Genomic DNA, 21424 nt, shown 5'->3' with positions numbered 1-21424 from the left:
TATTAGATTTTTTCTTTGTTTTTACGAATGTAAAGACTTTGTACTTGCTGAAATTTAATAGAAAAAAATTCAACTTACCTGTTTGTCACTTGCACTGATTTGCTGTACGCACCACCCCGGCGCCCTGGCCCCCTGGTAGGTAGACTCAGTTGCTTGAGTCTGGCTACCACCGAGCCTCACTTGGGTGTAGCACAGATTGCAAGTGAATCGAGTGACTTGTCTCCTGAATAGCGGAAAAACTGCAGAGAGAAATCAAACTCGCTGGGATGGTAGTAATGATACTGCAACTTAGCTGTTTAACGCATGCAGAGTCGATCCTCGGTATTTGGCTTAAAACGAACACTCCGGGCCCCCCTGGGAGACAGGCTCAATTGTTTGAGGCCGTCTACCACTGAGTCTGGATCTCGACCTACATGAAGCCTTAAAGCGGATGCCCGGGCCCCCTGGTTTATAGGCTCAATAGTTTGAGGCTGGCTACCACCAGTCAAGGTTTTACCTGCATACCACTCAAAGTCACAGCTTAGTAGCAGGCCTGCGAGACCTACTCTGAACCGGCACCCAGGCTAGTATGAGGTCCGGACCTCCGGGTACACAGGTCCGGGCAGCATGACACTTGTTACAGAGTGGTGGAGTCTGTAGGCTTAGGGTACGAAACCAGGCTAAGCGGCTACACAGGACTCCGGACCACTCCAGGAAACAAGCACCGCTTCTCCGGATCCGGTTTCCAGCGTTCCGGACCCCTCCCAGCAGTGGGTGAGGCCATTCTGTCGTACCTGATCCTTTCAGATATGCAACTGGACCAGCCGTGCGGGACCTAGGAAGCCAACCCTTGAGCTAGAATGAGGTCCGGACCCCTAATTATCCAGCTCCCGGTACTAGAGTACTCGTTACAGGGTGGTGGAGTGTGTAGGCATTGGGTACGGAACCAGCTAAGCAGCTACACGGGACTCCGGACCACCCCAGGAAACAAGCACCCCCTCTCCAGAGCAGGTCCCTAGGGGTCCGGACCCCTCTCCCAGCAACAAGGAGGTCCGGACTGTACTGTTGTTCAGTAACTCAATACAGATCTTAGTGTAACGACAAGAGTGGAAGTCCGCGCGGGGGTTAGTAAGGGAAAAGCTCGCGAATCGAAATGCGAAATGAAATTTTGACACAAAGACAGAACTGGGAGCAAATCAAATATTTCCTTTGCAACTTGATATACATGGCTTGCGCGATGGATGCCAGAGGCCGGGTTTACGAGGACGGACCCCCACCGCTCTGGGCCGCACGTTAATGCTAGCCAATGGTGCGATGGACGTCAGAGGTCGGGTTTACGAGGGCGGACCCCCACCGCTCTGGTCCGCACACTGATTCTATCTTATTACAAAGGAAAAATTGAATTCCCGCTCTGCCTAAGTGTAGAACTTACGCAGATGCTCTATGTTCCATGGGTTGGGCAGCGGCACTCCTTCTTCTGTGGCAAGGCGAACGCATCCGGGCCGGCATACATCCGTCACCTTGAAGGTCCCCTCCCAGCTGGGGGAGAGTTTGTGGAGCCCTGCTCGGTTTAGGATCCGCCTTAGGACCAGGTCCCCGGCCCGGAGCTCCCTACTGTGCACGAACCGTTGATGATAGCGCCTGAGCGCCTGGTTGTAGCGTGCATTTCGGATTGCAGCTTGCCACCTTCGTTCGTCAACGAAGTCCACGTCGTCACGCCGCAGTTCCTCCTTCATGGATTCGTCGAAAGCCTGGACCCGTGGAGAGCCCAGGTGGATTTCCGGGGGAAGGCATGCTTCGGCCCCGTAGACCGGGAAGAATGGGGTCTCCCCGGTGGCTCGGCTGGGTGTGGTCCGATTACCCCATAGCACGCATGGAAGCTCATCAACCCATTTCGCACCATGCTTCTTCAAGCAGTTGTAGGTGCGGGTCTTGAGTCCCTTAAGGATCTATGCATTCGCTCTCTCGACCTGCCCATTGCTGCGGGGATGCGCTACGGACGCAAAGCATAGCTGGATGCCGATGTCCTCACAGTACTCTTGAAAGAGTCTGATTTTGAATTGGGTCCCGTTGTCCACGATGATGCAGTTTGGGACGCCAAATCTGCACACAATGGACTTGAGGAATGCGACTGCAGATTTCTTGGTGATGTTCACCACAGGGGTAACCTCCGGCCACTTTGTGAACTTGTCGATAGCGACGTAGAGGAATCGGTACCCGCCGACGGCCCGGGGAAATGGCCCCAGGATATCCACACCCCATACGGCGAATGGCCATGAGGGCGGAATCATTTACAGAGCTTGAGCCGGTGTATGTATTTGCTTTGGATCGAACTGGCATGCTTTGCAGGACTTTACTAGCTCAGCCGCATCCTGGAGTGCTGTCGGCCAGTAGAAGCCATGCCGAAAGGCCTTACCAACAAGCGTGCGAGATGAGGAATGACTTTCACACTCGCCTCCATGGATCTCCGTGAGCAGCTCACGGCCCTCTTCCTGGGAAATGCACCGCATGAGGATACCATTGGCGCCACGGCGGTAGAGATCCCCTTCTACCACCGCATAACGTTTAGCCAATCGTACTATGCGCTCAGCGGACACATCGTCATCAGGAAGGATATTGTCCTTCAGGTAGTCCAGGATCTCGGAGATCCATGCATTGGGACTTCCCTGAGCAGGCGGAAGTGGCTCCGTGAGGTCTCCAGGATCCTCAACAGCGCACACAACCCTGGGCGGGCACCACAGATGGAATGCCGCCGGGACCACCAGCTTCGAGGTGCTAGCTTGATCCCCTTCGCCTAGTCCGGCAGGCCGGGCGGTAGGTTCCAGCAGCCGTCTTTCGAAGACGCCCTCGGGCACGGGTGCCCAGGTAGATGCTCTCGAAGTCCTTCTCGAGCTTCTGTTATAGCCATAAATTAACAGGGTTAATTAATGGGCCACGAGCGAGTTGGGCTTAAAGCAGGAATCAAAGAAGACTTTTGAATCGGCTCCTGCGTGAGCATTTGGGCCATGTGGGCCATGTATCCTTAAACTTAGTTCAGATTGAGTTAGAGATAGAATCCGATATGGACACATTAGTTTAGATTGTTTCCCAAGTCTCCGGACTATAAATATGTACCCTATGACATTGGTCAAGGAGAATGTCAACACGTTTCACAAACAACAACTCTCGGCGCACCGCCACCCCTAATTCTAGGGTTTCATCCAAGTAAGCGCCATGCTGCCCTGATCGCTTCTTGCGATCAGGGCAACATTGTTTTTGCTTTTACCTTGGTATTACTCGTACTGAAGCATTTTTTATGGCGAGTAGTACTAGTTATCCTGATTTTCGTAGCATGATCTTTAGTAGACTCATCGTGCTTTTGTTGCTTATCATCTATAAATATCATGTCATCTTTGCGCGATCATGTTTTTATTCTATACTAATCCTCGTTGCATGGAATTAGTCGCGTAGAGATGACACCCTGCTTCTTTTTTATCTAGTAGATCTAATCCGTTACGGTTTGTTCTTATACTTAAGAATTGGCATAATATCTGCTAGGTTAGGCCTTGCAAATGAGTTGGATGATTCGGTGACGTATTAGATGCTTTGCCTTAGTCTTAACAGGGAATTGATCCGGGAATCGGCTTTTTGCTTGTTCTTAGGCCTCTATTCTGGTTAAGGTTTAGTTATTTATTACGCTCATTAGGCCCAATTACGTGTAGGATGTTCCGATCTAGCGGTGAAGCCTTTACCATTGTGGATCAGATTGGCTAGATTTAATTGAAGCAACTTTACGTGTGGATGAGTGGCTCACGTCTCGTTAAAAGATGGTTTTTGTAGAAACATGGTTTAGGGGGCCAGCACGGTGCTTAGTGCTTGGTTGGCCACTCTCCATAAGGATCGGTTCATAGAGCGACAACCTGGGACAACAGCACTACCACAAGGCTAGAATGGGATAGACTTGGCTTACTAATTAGGTCTTTTTGGTTTGGGGTAACTTACCTGCGGGGCAAGAGTAGTAAGCTTCAATGGTCCCTGCTCCTCCGGCTGGTCTGTGCTTGGTTTGCGCACCTGTGCTTGTACCCCCGTGAGGTGGGCCCCATCATCGCTGACCTAACTCTCGCGGTTACGCCTTACCAACGAGATTCTTTGTAACGGCCTTGTAGTGAGTCGCTAGTCATCTCACCTAAGGAAGTGTGATGAACCTCTAGCGTAGCTCACGACTTGTGGGTAAAGATGTGCAACCTCTGCAGAGTGTAAAACTGGTATACTAGCCGTGCTCACGGTTATGAGCGGCCCAGATCCTCCTTTTGATTAGTGGGGTTGTCTCCTTCCGACGAGGGAGGTGCCTCTCGGGGTTACCTTGGTGGCTTGGTTTTAGTTTGGTTCTCAGTAGTTTCTTAATTAATTCTGATTAATTACTATGTAACTGGGTTAATGGTAATTCATCAACTCGTAGTAAATAGCTTTAATAAAATTTTGCCAACACTTAAAAGCTAATGCAGTTGAGTCAGCCAACCTTAGAGCCTCATAGTTTGTGTTATACTTGTTGAGTACAAGTTGTGTACTCACTCTTGCCTCTTCTCTACTTTTTCCTCTTGGCTACGCTACTGCTGCTCAGTTCCTGCCGACACGAGGGAGTTCGTTCAGCGCTACCAGGACTACGAGGACTTCTAGGCGTTCGTCTCCCAGTCGACGTCCCTGTGGCGCCCCGCTCAGCTTCGTAGAGCTTTTATCGTATTTGTACTTCGCTTCCGCTGTATCAGACATTTTGGTCATTAATGTAATAAATAACATTCGTATTTCGATTTATTATGTCTTTTTACGTGATATGTGCTATGATATACTGTTCATTCTATTGTATATACGTGTGACTTGATCCTGGCACGTATGATTGCTCGGTTTATGTTCTTTTATAAACCGGGTGTTACATGTCTGCACTTTTTGTACGTGCCTGGACCATGTTTTTCGATGAATCGGCTTGTGATGATGGGTGCGGCGTAGGAATTCTTTTGGTATCGCCTCGTGGGGCGACATATTCTTTTTCCATCAGGACGGCTACTCCATGGACCAATAATTTAGTAGAGTATGAGGCCGTTCGCAAGGGAATGGAATTTCTCTTGGAAGCTGGTGCAGAAGCAGTGGAAATATTTGGGGATTCAAAACTGGTGATTTCTCAGCTCACGGAAGAATATAAATGTGAGAGTGAGGCTCTTTTTCCGATATGGATGCAGTACCGTGAGTTGATGTCACAATTCAGGTACATTAATTTCCACTGGATACAAAGGACTTTGAACAGTGAAGCCAATGACTTGGCACATATGGCTTCCGGATACAAGGAAACAGCTGATGGAGTTGATGTAGAGGTTCAGTTTCTAGGACCTGGAGACTGAAGAGCCGATATCTTCAATTATTTGAAGGATTCGGCTCTGGGGCACCTAGAAGGATAAGACTCAAAGCTATGAAGTATGTTCTGATAGGGGATGACATGTTCTACAGGACTCTGGAAGGACTGCTACTTAAATGTTTGAGGCCTTCAGAGTCGAATCGGCTCTTGCATGAGGTTCATGAAGGAGCTTGCGGTACTCATCAATCGGCTCATAAGATGAAATGGTTGATTAGACGATCGGGATATTACTGGCCTACCATGCTTGAGGATTGCTTTAAATATTACAAGGGATGTCAGGCATGTCAGAGATTCGGCAAGATTCAGATGGTGCCGGCATCAGTGATGAATCCTATCATTAAGCCATGACCGTTCAGGGGTTGGGCCATGGATATGATTGGCCAGATTAACCCACCAATGGGTGTTAGCTGTCACGGATTATTTCACAAAATGGGTGGAGGCGGTACCCATGAGGTCGGTGGCATCGAAAGATGTGATCAGTTTTGTTAAAGAGCACATCATTCATAGATTTGGGATTCCTCAGACCATTACGACCGATGGAGGATCGGTCTTTATATCGGAGGAATTTAGAAAGTTTGCCGATGACATGGGGTTCAAGCTGATTAGATCATCCCCATATTATGCCCAGGCTAATGGACAGGCTGAAGCATCTAACCAGAGCCTTATCAAGCTGATCAAAAGGAAGATCGATGAATATCCTAGGCGCTGGCATGAGGTGTTGTCAGAGGCTTTGTGGGCATATCGTATTTCGTGTCACGGATCCATCAAGATGTCACCATACCATCTGGTCTGCAGTCAAGAAGCTGTGTTGCCATGGGAGATCACGGCCGGATCAAGGCGTGTTGAGTTTCAGAATGATCTTTCGGCTGAAGAGTATACAGCCTTGATGAGCGATAATGTGGAGGATCTTACAGATCAAGGAAAACAAAGCTCAAGTTGCTCGTGCATACAACAAAAAGGTCAAGCCGAAAGAATTCCAGGTTGGAGACCTAGTTTGGGAGGCAGTGCTACCATTGGGAACTAAAGACAGGAAGTATGGTATGTGGTCTCCTACTTGGCATGGACCGTACAAGGTGGATCAGGTCCTACCTGGGAATGCGTACATGCTTGAAGAATTAGATGGTGTCAAGTTTCTTGTAGCCGTCAATGGCCAACACCTCAAGAAGTATTTTCCGAGCATGTGGGAAGGCGACTAACAAGAGCCGATGAGATCCATCTGGCTGCATTATAAAAGGCCAACACGTTGAGTTGGCCAGTAAAAAAATGAAATGAGATAGGCCAACACGTTGAGTTGGCCAGTAAAAAAAAAGAGCAGTAAAAAAATGAGAGAGGCCAACACGTTGAGTTGGACAGAAAAAAAGGAAAAAAAAAGAAAAAAAGTGAGAGAGGCCATCACGTTGAGTTGGCCAGCAAGAAAAAATTATATGAGAAGCAAGGCAGCCGATGTGTAACCATCGACTTAAGATGTTTTTAATAGATACGAGTTTCAGTTTAACAGGCAACATTAAATATTTTCTGAATTACTCTACTAGTTCAGGAATCCTTCTATGGCATGGATGGCTTCTGCGCGTATGGCGTCGGCTCTTGCTATGATTGCTTCGTCGTCTTTGTCATCGCCTGTTACTATCGGTTGACTCAAGGTTTTGATTTCTGCAAACTCAGCCCGTATTTGCTCGGTTATTTCTTGGGCTTCTTGCTTGCAGTTTGCAATCGAGGCTTTCTCCTCTTGGATAAGTCTCTGTGTAGTGCAGACTTTGTCTTCGAGTTCTGCCAGTTCTTTCTCCAGGAGGCTAAGTCGCCTTGTACTCGCTGAGATATCAACTTTGGCATCCAGAGTTGCCTTCTTTTGGTTTAGCAACTTGCACCTTTCAGCGATGTCGGCTTTCAGAGGAATTTGAGAGTGCCTTAGTTTTATCCTCTGTTGCGCTGCTTTCACCTCTGCCCGAAAGAAGGGAAGATGGCCGGCTGGCCAGAGCTTGACCCGAAGTGACTCTGGGAGTTGGGATTCTATCTTCTTGAGGACTTTCTATACTTCGCTAGAGTCATCGACCAGGGTACTGATTGGAGCAGATAGCAGATTTTTGACGTGTTGAAGCTGATCCGCGAGGTCAATCGGCTGCTGTGGTGGTGGTACCTTCGCTTCAGGGGCAATCAGATCCATTGATACCGGGTCGAAGGAGAGCAAATCTGAAATATTGAAGCCATGTGGAGATATCAGAGTTAGTTTTGGGAGCAATGTATATCAACAGAGTTATCGGCTGATTTAAATCGGCTCATGCGATGTTACCTGTTGTGAGGAAGAAGCGATGGTCGATCTGAGTGTGATCGGCTCAGTTGGGGCAGCGACAGTGGCACCGGCTATGTCAGCTTGTCTGTCACGCGCCTCTATCGGAGCATTGGGAGTTCCGGGTTGCGCTTCCATCGTCACGTCATCTGTTGCAGTCTCTTCACTGCGGATTTCTGCTTGGACGATGGTTGATTCTTGCTGTTCAGGGATTTTAGTTGTTCCAGTATTGACTTCATGAACGGCGGTTCCCTGTTGTGATGGGCTTCCGGTGCTAAGGATGTCTTCAGCTGCGTCCTGGAGAAAGGATTACAGTCAACCAGAGTACATGTGCATAAGAGAGGGATTTTTCAGAAAAGTTTCGGAGAGATGATTACCTGGTTGGTGTTGGAGTCTGATGGACTTGGGGAAGGTTGTACTGTCTTCTTGATGACCCGTCTCGTGAAGATCTTCCTTTTCTTAGTTGGGACTCGGGGGGCAGCACTTCCAGAGAATTGTCTCCGCTTAGAGGCCGACTGGGGTGAGTCTGGCTGGACAGTCATTATCACTTTCTTCATTGGCGGTGATCCCTTGCAAAAGAGAACATCAGGGGCAGATGGAAGAGAGTGGAATGGCTCCCCATTGTTTGTCATGGGTTCTGGACCATCTTGTTGCTGCAAGCAAGGTGAGCAAGGTTAGCCAAGAGAAATGGAAGAGGGCTTAGAAAGAATAAGAGCACGGATTCAGTACCTCTTCCTCGGGGATTGAATATTCAGGATCAATTTGCTGCAGTAGAGGGCCTAAAGCTCTTCTGAATACATGAGTTTTCCACATTTCCCCCCAGGTGTTAAAGTCGATTGATGAAGGAGTAAAGGATAGATCGGCTGGTATTGGAATGTGGAGATTGTCAAACATGCTGTAGCATCTTAAACTGGTAAGACCGTCAGGTAGATCGGCTCTACTCTCCACCAAGTGGTGAATATGGAAGTGGGGAGGGACTTGTCCTAGGCCAAATTGCCGAGCTACAATGACTGGTTGATAGATTTCATAACCTAGTTTGATGATTCTATTGGAAGTGCTTATGCCGACAGGAAGGAAGCCAGGTCGGATCATTAGAGAATATAGATGCCGAGTGCTGTTGTCATCGGCAAAGCTGTCCAGCCTAAAGGTAGATGGATTTTCAAAGGCTTCATATTCAGTGAATGGAAAGAAGAGGGGATTCTCTAGGCCTTTGTAGAAAACTCTGAACCATTTTGCTGCATCTGTTGAGTTCAGTTTACTACCAGGGAGGCTGAATAGGGCTTGGCCATAGCTGATGCATCTAATTGGTTTGCCATTCTCGTCAGGGAAGGAATTCTTGGCTAAGCTTTGAAAGTTTGGAATTTGATGCTGGAAATAGAGTTGTGCCCATAACTGAATGAACCACCAAGGGCCTCCAGTTCTGAGTTTCCTTTGGCTGAGCAAGCTAGTTGTCATTAAGTGAAGACATCTATATGTTTCTCCGAGGAAAAGCTTGCCTAGGCTGGTGCGGCTGCCATGGGCCAGATGGTAAGCCAAAGGAAGATAATTCTTGGTTGGGTTTAAGGATGGACCACATAAGATGAAATGTTCTAACCAAAGATTTAGAAAGGCTGTGTGTTCCTTTTTACTTACTGGACCTTTCGTTTTCATGTGCTGGTTCATGTAAGTGCTCCAGTTTGTGCAGTCTGTTTTAGATAAAAGTTTGAAGGGGACTTCTACCATTCTGAGCTGCAGGATCAGGGGATCCAATGTCAAGGCCAGTAATCATGGTAACATGTAGCAGAGTAGGGGTCATGGGTCCATGACCAAAAAGGAAACAGTTCTGAGCATCGGACCAGAAATAGCCAATGGTCTTCAGAAGATTTTCATCTTTATCCGGGGGAGATAATGATAGACTAAGTGCATCAGCTATGTTCAGTTCTTGCCACAAGGGCATATAGGTTTTTGCTACTCTGTTATACCATGTAATCCAGCTTTCAGGTGGATTAGGCCAGGCTCTTAAGCAGTCGGTCCAGGAATTCAAATTGATGTTTTGACTCACGAAAGGGATTCTATTCACTTCACAGGAAATTAAATCTGTGGGGTTTTCATAAGTTTTGGGCCAAGACAAAAGGATTTCGGATTGGAAGGATGCGGCAGAAAAATGTCTGACACCTGGAGTTCAGAACTTTACATATGGTGTCATATTTCAGAGTTTAATTTGTTGGAGGCTTAATGAGCTGAAGAAAGTTAAAAGGTTAGGCTGAATATTACCTTCAGGCCATAGATTGCCGCATCATCGCTTGAAGAATTTGTTGTTTGAGCTGCAGAGTCCGCCATGGTTCAGATCTGCTGGCTTAGGGTTTGGTCGTTTTGCGGGCTCTGGTTTGAATTCTGGATGCTTGGAGAGTCTTTGCTCGAACTTATAGAGTGGGATTTTCGAATTGCCCTTGGATTTGGAGTATCTATTTCGAGTTGGGTTCAAAGTGGAAGTGGTGTTCTGTTCTTATGCGGGTTGCTTCCGGTTTGAATTTTATCGGCTCTTGGATATTATTGAAGCCTGATGCGGTGCCATCGGCTTTTTGGGGTATAATCCAAACAAGCAAGATTAAGGGATAATGAGCTTCATTAAAAGTTGGGTTCTTACAGGAGAGCCGATTTGATAAAGGAAGAATCCTTCGGCTTTACAATACTACTTCTACAGTACTACCTACATCTACCGCTCGTAGGTACCTAGTACCTACGGCGCTTGGGGCTTCGAGCCGGCACATCTCCGCCGTCGCTGTCATCGTCGTCGTTGCTGGCGCCGTCAGAGGCGCTGCTGCCGCCGTCGGTCTCGGTGTCGCTGCTCCGGCCGCCGCCACCGCTACTTTCTTCCTCGTTGTCCTTCTCGGAGGACCCGAGGAATTGGAAGGGGTTTCCTCCTATCGGCTCATCACTGCTGGAGGGGGAGCCGATCTCCTCTTCCGAGGAGGAATCGGCTGCATCCCAAGAGAAGCCTTCCTCGCTACTGCTCTCCGGCTCCTCCTGGAACAGGAGTCGGAGGTCTTCACCTTCAGTTTGGGGCTTGTCGTCTTCGGAGACGATCCCGAAGTCAAACTCCTCTGCATCCCAGTGTAGAGGAGCGAGTGCCTCGTATGCCGCCATCGGGTCGTACTCCGGCGTCGGTTCTCGGCTCTCAGGAATCGAGTCGAGGGAGGAGGCGGAGGAGCTTGAAGAATAGGGGAGAGGGGAAGAAGGATAGTCGATGAAGTTGGAGCCGGATGAGGAAGATATCGCCATGGCTACTGAAGGTTTGGGGTTTTCTGCGCTACTTGGCTTTGGGAGGAAGATGAGTTTGCGGTGAAAGAAGTCGATTTGGGGTGAGATTAAATAGTAAAAAATGGAAGACGGATCGAAAGTTTCACATTCCATGAGGAGCAAGTTGCAAAGACATTGTGTCTTCCATGGCGGTTGTTGTGCGCTTTAATGAAGCATCGACGGGAAGGTGAAGTGATGGAGTGGTTTTGGAATTATCATTGCCAAAACCAGGGGGCATGTGTTATCGCCATAAATTAACAGGGTTAATTAATGGGCCGCAAGCGAGTTGGGCTTAAAGCAGAAATCAAAGAAGACTTGTGAATCGGCTCCTGCGTGAGCATTTGGGCCATGTGGGCCATGTATCCTTAGACTTAGTTTAGATTGAGTTAGAGATAGAGTCCGATATGGACACATTAGTTTAGATTGTTTCCCAAGTCTCCGGACTATAAATATGTACCCTATGACATTGGTCAAGGAGAATGTCATCACGTTTCGCAAACAACAACTCTCGGCGCACCGCCACCCCTAATTCTAGGGTTTCATCCAAGTAAGCGCCATGCTGCCCTGATCGCTTCTTGCGATCAGGGCAACATTGTTCTTACTTTTACCTTGGTATTACTCGTACTGAAGCATTTTTTATGGCGAGTAGTACTAGTTATCCTGATTTTCGTAGCATGATCTTTAGTAGATTCATCGTGCTTTTGTTGCTTATCATCTACGAATATCATGTCATCTTTGCGCGATCATGTTTTTATTCTATACTAATCCTCGTTGCATGGAATTAGTCGCGTAGAGATGACACCCTGCTTCTTTTTTATCTAGTAGATCTAATCCGTTACGGTTTGTTCTTATACTTAAGAATTGGCATAATATCTGCTAGGTTAGGCCTTGCAAATGGGTTGAATGATTCGGTGACGTATTAGATGCTTTGCCTTAGTCTTAACAGGGAATTGATCCGGGAATCGGCTTTTTGCTTGTTCTTAGGCCTCTATTCTGGTTAAGGTTTAGTTATTTATTATGCTCATTAGGCCCAATTACGTGTAGGATATTCCGATCTAGCGGTGAAGCCTTTACCATTGTGGATCAGATTGGCTAGATTTAATCGAAGCAGCTTTACAGTTTGCAGATCCAATCTGACACCGGGACTCGATCGGATCTTTAAAGCCGATGCAAGAGTCATCCCGGGGAGCCGACCACGGCTCGGGCTTATGTTTCCATGTGTTTGTGTATGCAGGCAAATCGTCGCAAGCACGTTCGCACCTTTCTGATCAGGTATAGGTCAGGTGGCACGCCCTGCGTCTTCAGGAGCCGCGGCGTCTGTCAGGATTGCGGGCCGTTGATGAGGGAGCTGTGCCTGCCAGTGCCCCGGCGACCTCCCGGCTCTTCGTGTTGCCTGTCGCTACTCGCCGGTGGGTTTTGACCGACAACATATTCTGGCACGCCCGGTGGGACACTCATCAGCAACAACGCCCGCCGGAGAGATGACAGGACCTCAGGACCAAGCACCTATTCCACCGGCCACCAAACCTGTCACGTATGAAGAGCTGACTCCAGAACACAAGCAGAAATATGATGAGGTCAAAGCTCAGTTCGAAGCCGATCTCATCGGCTCTTTCGAGAGGACCCGCAACCACGCATCAGGTGGAAGGGGTTCTCACCCAAAGGCACTCTCGACAACGTTGACCTGTCCGTACCATCAGAGGAGCGCACCAGAGCCCTGCGCCAGGAGATGAACTACATGGTGGCTCACACGCTTCATTGACACTTAGAAAGCCTGGTGAATGAGCTCGAGCGTGTGGCACATCGTGTCATCCAGGAGGTGATCAAGAACCAGTACTCCCCATCAAGACCAATCCTGGGGAGTCATAGGGGAGAGGACGCACTTCCGTCTAGGCCGCCATTGCCATACTCACTCACAAACCCGAGTCCGCAGGCTTCGCCGATCTACGTCGTCTACAAGATTGGCGGTGATCCTGGGGAGGGCCAGTTCCTGAGCGAGCCGCCTAAGGAAATCCCACATGGCTACACTTGCGTGTACATACCTGACAACATCAACCCAACACGCGTGAGACAGTTTGTAGGTACAGGAGCTTCAGGGGCAGATGCGGAGAAACAGGCATGGCTAGCGAAGTACGCTACCGGGCCGAGTGCTGAGCCCTCGGCCCCAGGAGTTCTGAGTGTGGAGCAGGTCAGTGCAATATTAAGGGACTAGTTCGGCATCCTGCCCAAGAGAAAGGCGATCGGCTATTCTAAGCCGTATCCAAGTGATTACGACCTGATCCCGTTGCCACCCAAGTATCGGCTCCCGGAGTTCACCAAGTTCAGCGGGTCAGAAGGGGCCAGCTCTATTGAGCATGTGAGCCGATAGCTAATGCAGCTTGGGATGATCTCAGTGTCGCATCCTCTAAGGGTTCGTTTCTTCTCCCAGTCTCTCACGGGTTCAGCCTTTGGATGGTATACGTCACTGCCCCCAGATTCGATCCGGACTTGGAGGCAGCTGGAAGATCAGTTCCACACCCAGTATCATTCAGAGGCTGCTGAAGCCGGGATTGCCGACCTTGCCCAAGTCAAGCAGAAGCGAAGGGAAAGTGTGTCAGAGTATGTACAGCGCTTCAGAGAAGTTAAGAATCGATGCTACTCATCGCGCATCACAGAGAAAGAGGCAGTCGATTTGGCAGTTTTGGGGCTCGCTAAGCCGATCAAGGATCTGGCTTTTCAGTTGCAGTTCACTTCTCTAGCGCATATGGTACAGAAACTCACGGTGTATGAACACTATCACCCGGAGTTATACCCGGAAAAATTCAAGCGCCATGTAAACATGGCCCAAACAGATGATTCCGATGATTCTGGCGGGGAACAAGAAGTGGCTGTGGCAGAATGGACCCGCGGGGCAAACCCCGTCCTGTGCAAGTGGGTCAAATAGAAGGGGCTTGTGAAAGGCTTTGACTTTGACGTGGCTAAGGCAGAGCAGATATTCGACTTACTGCTCAAGGAAAAGCAGTTGAAGCTCCCAGAGAATCACAAGCTGCCAACGATGCAAGAGCTGCAGGGGAGACTGTACTGCAAGTGGCACCACTCGTTCACCCATGCCATGAATGATTGCAAGGAGCTGCGTCGGTAGATCCAATCGGCTATCGAGCAAGGCCGATTAATTCTGGCCCAACACACGATGAAGGTGGACAGTCAACCATTCCCACAAGCTAACGTGGTGGAGCTGTCGGATTTTGGACCTGAGGGCCAGAATTTGGCATTCTAGATTAACATGGCGGGACCCATGTGCCTCCGTGATGAGCAGAGGAAAGAGGCCGCTTCTGGCAAACGGCCCCAGGATGAAGACCAGCCGGAGCAGCAGCATGTCACTGAAGAACAAGTGCGTCACATCCGCAATCAACTCCCAGCTTCCAATCGGCTTCTGGAAAAGTACCAGTATCAGTACAAGTTGTGCCGCCGACATGAATCGGAAGAGGAGGAGTATGAGCACCGCACAGGGAGGATGCTGGGGAGGCGCTAGGCTATACGCGACCACTGGCATTGCCCCTTCTTCAGGTATTGTTGGAATTCTGGCATGAGCCGATTGCCTACTATCGATGATTGCTTGGAGTGCAGGCCTCGGGGACGCCAACCAGGCGAGACGTCGGTGTTCCAGCTCTTGGGGCCCAAAGCATGGCACGACGACCATATTGAGCGGCCATCCAGGGATGATCTTGAGCTTGAAGGGGAAGATAAGTATCATCGTCCACGATGGTGTCCTGACAGGCTCACCCGCTCGCAGAAGCGCAGAGTGCAGCGCTTACGCAATCTCGAGGAGGCAGAAGCAAAGTACCTCGACGTGCTGAGGAGAACGCGTCCAGATCTCGCGAAGCAAATCAGGCACCCGCGAAGGGTGGAAAGGCGCCCTCCAAGGAGGGAGTGGAGCCCCAAGCAGCCAAGAACCGATGAAAAGCCATCGGCTGACGTGTTGGTGTATGCAGGCAAATTGTCGCAAGCACGTTCGCACCTTCCTGATCAGGTATAGGTCAGGTGGCATGCCCTGCGTCTTAGAAAGCCGCGGCGTGTGCTAGAATTGCGGGCCGTTGACGAGGGAGCAGTGCCTGCCAGCGCCCGGGCGACCTCCTGGCTCTTCGTGTTGCCTGTCGCTACTCGCCGGTGGGTTTTGACCGACAACAGCTTCCTCACGTGAATGAGGTATGCCGCGAGCTGGGGATTGTTGCAGCTGCAATCACCACGGACTTGCTTGATGATCAGCTGGGAGTCTCCTTTCACCAGGAGCTGCCAGATCCCCAGAGACAGGGAGCTTCGTATTCCGCCATGTTGTTGGTGGCCTCGAACTCAAGGTGCACCAAATACTTCAGCTGATCTCATTTTGTGTCGATGAGGACCACACCAGCACCGGCTCGCTTCTCGCGGACGTACTCGTCGAAGAAGAGTATCCAGTGGGGCTCGGTGAAGACTGGTGTCCTGACTTCCGGCTCCGGGGGTCCAGAGTTGAGGTCCGGACCCCCAGGATTGCTTGGTGAAGGAGTCCATTCCGCTATGAAGTCAGCCAGGATTTGGCTTTTGACTGTATGGAGGGGCTGGAAGTCCAGCTGGAACTCAGCCAACTCTGCTGCCCACTTGGCGATGTTGCCCGTGGCATTGGAGTTATGTAGGATCGCTCTTAGCGGATAAGAGGTCACTTGTAACACCCTAATTTAAATTTCAGCATTTTATAATAAAGTTAATTGGCTTTATTTGATTTTCTAAGGTTTAATGTGTTTAGTATTGCATTTAATCCAATTTTGTTCCTCAAGTAATTAAAATTTTATCATAGGTTAAACTTTGTTGCTGCATTCATGCTGGAGCATTTATTTTATTTGCTTGGGTGCATAAGGTTGTTGAATTCAAATTTTGAATTTGAATTCGAATAGATTTAGTTTGAGTTAGTTTGGAAAAGGAAAAGAATAGAAAAGAAGAAAACCCAGCAAAACCCCAAACCCAACAGCAGCCCAACCCGCGACCTGGGCCCAGCTTCGGTCCATCCCAGCGCCCCGGCCCAACCTTTGCGACCCAGCACACGCGGACGCACGGCCCAGCTCACCCCGCTCCCACGCTCTCAGCCGCGTCGCCCGCACGCGGTCCCCGCCCCTGCCAGTGGCCCCCCTCAAGTCAGCCGCCTCTCACCCCGCGGTCTTCGCCCCGCCACTGACCGCCCGGGCCCGCTCGTCAGCGGCCTCCCCTCCACCTTCCTTCTTCCACCTCGCGCCCGAACTCCTCGGCTCCACTCCGCCTGCACCCCCGCTGCCCGTGGCCCCGCTCCGCCCCGTGCGCACGCCCGAGACCCACTGGCCAGCCACAACACGTCCTTCCTCCTTCTAGAAGCAGCAGCCAGAGCCCGGGATCGCGCAATCCGTTGCCCGCGATCCGCTTTCCCCGCGCAAAATCCCGACGAGATCACCGGGGCTCGCCGCCATCGTCCTGCGCCGAGGATCACGGCCTCATCCTTTATTTGACCCCCCGCACATCTCCCTACGCCCTCACCTTCGTCCCCATCGCAGCCAGAGCCGAGTCACACCGTGCCGCGCCGGTTTCCGCCCCGAAGCCATCACCGCCGGTGAGTCCGCTCCCGAGCAATTGCTCGCCGCCGTGGGATCTTGGACCCCTCTGACCCCTTGTTCTTCTCCCCAGCGACGCCGCGAGTCGAATCTTGCAGCCCCGACGCCCGGAGGACCGCTGCAGCGCCCCTGTCCACGAGCTCCGCCTCCGCTCCGCCGCCGGTCAACGTCGCCGATGACTCTGCCCGGTCTTCTAGCCCAATCTGCAACCTCGGTGAGCACCCCCAAGCCCTCCCTGTCCTTTTTCGCTAGTTGTTTTCACTAGTGGCATGCCCTGTTGCCCCGACCCCGCGCGCCGGCGACCCAGCGCCGCCGCACCACGGCGAGCCCTCCGCGCTACGCGTTAGGCCCCGTAGAGCGTGCCAAAAGGTGTGCCGCGACTTGCGCGTGCTCCCTGGCCCCGTTGCACACACCTCCCAGCTTTGCCACAACCCGAACACGCGTGCTCCGGGGAGCCTCGCCGCGCAGACCCGCCGCCGCAGCTGCTAGCGCCGCCCCGAGCCTCCCCGAGCGCCGATTAGAGCCCAGGTGCATCACGCGTGTCGCGTAGACAACCCTAGATCCAAACCCTGGCCGGATTGACCCCGGGAAGGCCGACATTGGCTACTTCCGGCGATCCCCCGCCGTGGGAAGCCCTGCTCCGGCGACAGCGCCACCGCCTCGCGCCCCAACTCTCCTGAGCCTTCAGATCCCGCATGGACGTCCGCGATTAGAACCCGAGCTGAATAGATCTGGGCCACCAGATCGAGATCCAACGGCCTGGATCCAAGGATACCGGTTCGGCCTGTCTCTTTTTCTAAAGAGACCCCCGGTTTTGTTAATATCAACCCGCACTCCTTTGTAGTTCAAAAGTAATTGCAGTTAGGCCCAAAACTTTGCAAGGACCCCCCTGACCTTCCTAGAAATTGAACCCGCCGTCCAGCCCCTGTCCTTTTGCGCGTTAGACCCCAGATTTAATGTTTATTTACGTTTAAGCCCTCGGTTTTTTGCAAAAAATCCCATGGAACTTAGTTTTTCTCGCAGATAAGCCCCTAGAACTTGTTTTTGGCCTAGATTTTGCGTTTTAGCTCCGTTTTAAGCGTTCTTTATGTCCACGCGATTATTGTAACGCGTAGAATAGCTTTAGACTAGTTTAGTGTGCTGTTTTTATGTATTGATGTACTGTTTCTTAGCTTTTGTTAGTGGTTGCTTGTATGCTTATTGTTGTGCCTTATTTTGGCCATGTGTTCGTGAGTAGACGTTGAGCTACCGGAGGAGCCCCAGTACCAGTACCCGGAGCAGCCGTCTTCCGACTAGTTTGAGCAGCAGCAGGAGCAGTACGAGGAAGGCAAGTATAACATGAACAACACCTATCACTTTAAATACATTTTCATACTGCATTTTAATACTGTATGCCTATAAGGATTTCCTAGCCACATTTATCCTTTATATAATTACCTTGGGTTGCATTTTGGTTAGTTGTGCTAGGTGCCGCGCTATAACACACTTGGTCCTTTTTAATTAATTTGATTAATGGTTTATGCAACTTAATTCTGAGAGTGGCCCTCTGTGTTGGCTTGAGTGGCTCACATCTCGTTAAAATTGGTTTTGTTAGAAACATGGTTTAGGGGGGCCAGCACGGTGCTTAGTGCTTGGCTGGCCACTCTCCATAAGGACCAGTTCATAGAGCGACAACCTGGGACAACAGCGCTACCACAAGACTGGAATGGGACGGTCTTGGCTTACTAATTAGGTCTTTTTGGTTTGGAGTAACTTACCTGCGGGGCAAAGGGTGGTAAGCTTCAATGGTCCCTGCTCCTCCAGCTGGTCTGTGCTTGGTTTGCCCACCTGTGCTTGTACCCCCGTGAGGTGGGCCCCATCGTCGCCGATCCAACTCTTCGCGGTTACGCCTTACCAACGAGATTCTTTGTAACTGCCTCGTAGTGAGTTTGCTAGCCATCTCACCTAAGGAAGTGTGATGAACAACTAGCGTAGCTCACGACTTGTGGGTAAAGATGTGCAACCTCTGCAGAGTGTAAAACTGGTATACTAGCCATGCTCACGGTCATGAGCGGCCCAGATCCTCCTTTTGATTAGTGGGGTTATCCTCCTTCGATGAGGCAGGTTTCCCCGGGTGGCTTGGTTTGGTTTGGTTCTCAGTAGTAACATGTTTAATTCTGATTAATTACTATGTAACTGGGTTTATGGTAATTCATCCACTTGTAGTAAATAGCTTTAATAAAATTTTGCCAACACTTAAAAGCTAATGCAGTTGAGTCAGCCAACCTTAGAGCCTCATAGTTTGTGTTATACTTATTGAGTACAAGTTGTGTACTCACTCTTGCCTCTTCTCTACTTTTTCCTCTTGGGGATACTCTATTGCTGCTCAGTTCCTGCCGACGCGAGGGAGTTTGCTCATCGCTACCAGGACTACGAGGACTTCGAGGCGTTCGTCTCCCAGTCGACGTCCCTGTGGTGCCCTACTCAGCTTCGGAGAGTTTTTTATCGTATTTTGTACTTCGCTTCCACTATATCAGACATTTTGTCATTACTGTAATAAATAACATTCCTATTCGCTTTATTATGTCTTTTTACGTGATATGTGCTGTGATATACTGTTCATTCTGTTGTATATACGTGTGACTTGATCCTGGCACGTATATGATTGCTCGGTTTATGTCCTTTTATAAACTGGGTGTTACAGAGTGGTATATGGGCCATATCGACTGTAGGACGAAGCCTAGATAGAACTGGTCGAGTTTTAGGACTTCTCTCTCCAAATCCTTGCCTGCTGAAACTATTTTACTATTATACCCATTGAATTCTATGACTTTTACCCGTCTTGCCTTGATTTCTCTCTCTAAAGAATAGTTTTCGTAGATTTTGACCTGAATCAGTCATCTGACCAAAATAAGTATCAGCTAGGTGACCCTTTTATAATAATACGATAGCACGTTCTGTGACGCGTTGTGTTAGTCGAGTCGTGTGTAAAACTCGGCTAAGTTGTGAAAATTGTCTGTTTGTTATTATGCTACATGTTTGATTTGGATTTTTGAATGATTGCATAGCTTAGTAGTTTAAATTTGTTTAATGAAAATCAGTATTAAATTAAAGTTAATTAATTAATAAAATGAGTTAGATCGTTGGGGGTAAAACCGTCTACTCTATTATGTCTACTTTATCATGTCTAAGTCTTTCTCGCAGAGAAATATCGTATCCATCTGAATTTATTTCTGCAATATCCTTACTCATGAAATCTTTTGTCCAAATCAGATGGTGAACACCAGGCGTGGTTTTGACCAGCAGGGGCAGAACAACCAGGGTACTGGGATCCCGATGCCTCCGCCTCTGACCCCGGAGCAGTACTTCCAGCTCCAGATGCAGATGATGGCTACCCTGAACAATATTGTTCAGGCACTTCAGCAGGCTCACACTCAGCCTCCGCCTCCTCCACCGCCGCAGCCCCGCGACAGGCGTGCCGAGTTCCTGAGGGGTCACCCGCCGATGTTCTCTCACACGTCCGACCCTCTTCAGGCTGACGACTGGCTCCGTGCAGTGGAGCGCCAGCTGGACATCGCCTAGTGTGATGATCGGGAGCGAGTCTTGTACGCAGCAGGACAGCTGCGGGGGGCAGCTTTGGACTGGTGGGAGTCCCACCCAGTTCAGGACCGCGAGGCTCTCACCTGGCTCCAGTTCCGGGAGCGGTTCCGCAGCCACAACGTCCCTGCGGGCGTTATGAAGATGAAGCAGAAGGAGTTCCTTGCACTGAAGCAGGTAATCTCAGATATAATCATTTAGTGTTTCCTTTTGAGCTAATACCCTCTTGTTCCATCTTTCTAAGTCATGAATTAATCCTTCGATTATATATCTGTCTTTTTCACTTCAGGGGACTATGACGGTCACGGAGTATCGTGATCGTTTTCTGCAGCTTGCTCGCTACGCCCCTGCCGATGTTGCGGATGACCGCAAGAAGCAGGAGCACTTCATGGAGGGTCTTGAGGACTACCTCCAGTACGCGCTGCTCAACCTCCACTTTGACGACTTCAACCATCTGGTTGATAGCGCGCTCAACACTGAGCGCAAGCACCTGGAGATGGAGGACAAGAAGAGGAAGATCGTTCCCATTGCTTCCGGCAGCAACACCCGTCCTCGCCTCCAGCCGCCCCAGCAGTACCAACAATAGCAGTACCGGCCTCCCCAGCAGTACCAGCAGAGGCCGCAGCAGTACCCACCTCGACAGCAGCAGCAGGCAGGTCAGGGCCCGAGGTTACCGGCACCTCCGGCTCGTGCTGCTCCGCCAGCTCCGCAAGCACCTCAGGCTCCACGGCAGGCAGCTCCTCCTGCCAGACAGCAGGCTCAGGGACCCCCTCGCACCTGATATCACTGCGGCCAGCCGGGGCACTATGCCAACTCTTCCCCCCGGAAGGCGCAGGCGGGACAGCAGGGGCGCCCAGCTCAGCCCAGGGCGCCACTTCAGGGCAGAGTGAACCACGTGACGGCCGAGTCAGCGGCCGAGGCTCCCAACGTGGTTATTGGTACGTTCATGGTCAATTCATATCCAGCTACAGTGCTTTTTGATACTGGTGCTACGCATTCCTTCATTACTCAGTCTTTTGTCGAGCAACATGGTATTCGTACTAGCACATTAAAGAGGTGCCTGTTAGTATCTTCACCGGGAGGACAGTTGAGATCTCATACTTTCTGCCCCAGAGTTAGTGTATCATTCAGGGGAGTAGAGTTCAGTACAGATCTGATGGTGCTAGACACTAAGGGCATCGATGCCATTCTGGGGATGGAGACTCTTGCTAAGTGGGGAGTCCAGATAGATTGTGCTCAGAGGACAGTCTTATTGTCGGCTTCCAGTGGTCAGGAGGTTGCTATCAGTGCAGTGGAACCTTCTGGATTTCTTCATCAGATGGAGGCTAG

The sequence above is a fragment of the Panicum virgatum genome, chromosome 1K (genome assembly GCF_016808335.1).
Source record: "Panicum virgatum strain AP13 chromosome 1K, P.virgatum_v5, whole genome shotgun sequence".
Classification (NCBI taxonomy): domain Eukaryota; kingdom Viridiplantae; phylum Streptophyta; class Magnoliopsida; order Poales; family Poaceae; genus Panicum; species Panicum virgatum.
Note: the sequence above shows the minus strand (reverse complement) of the source record.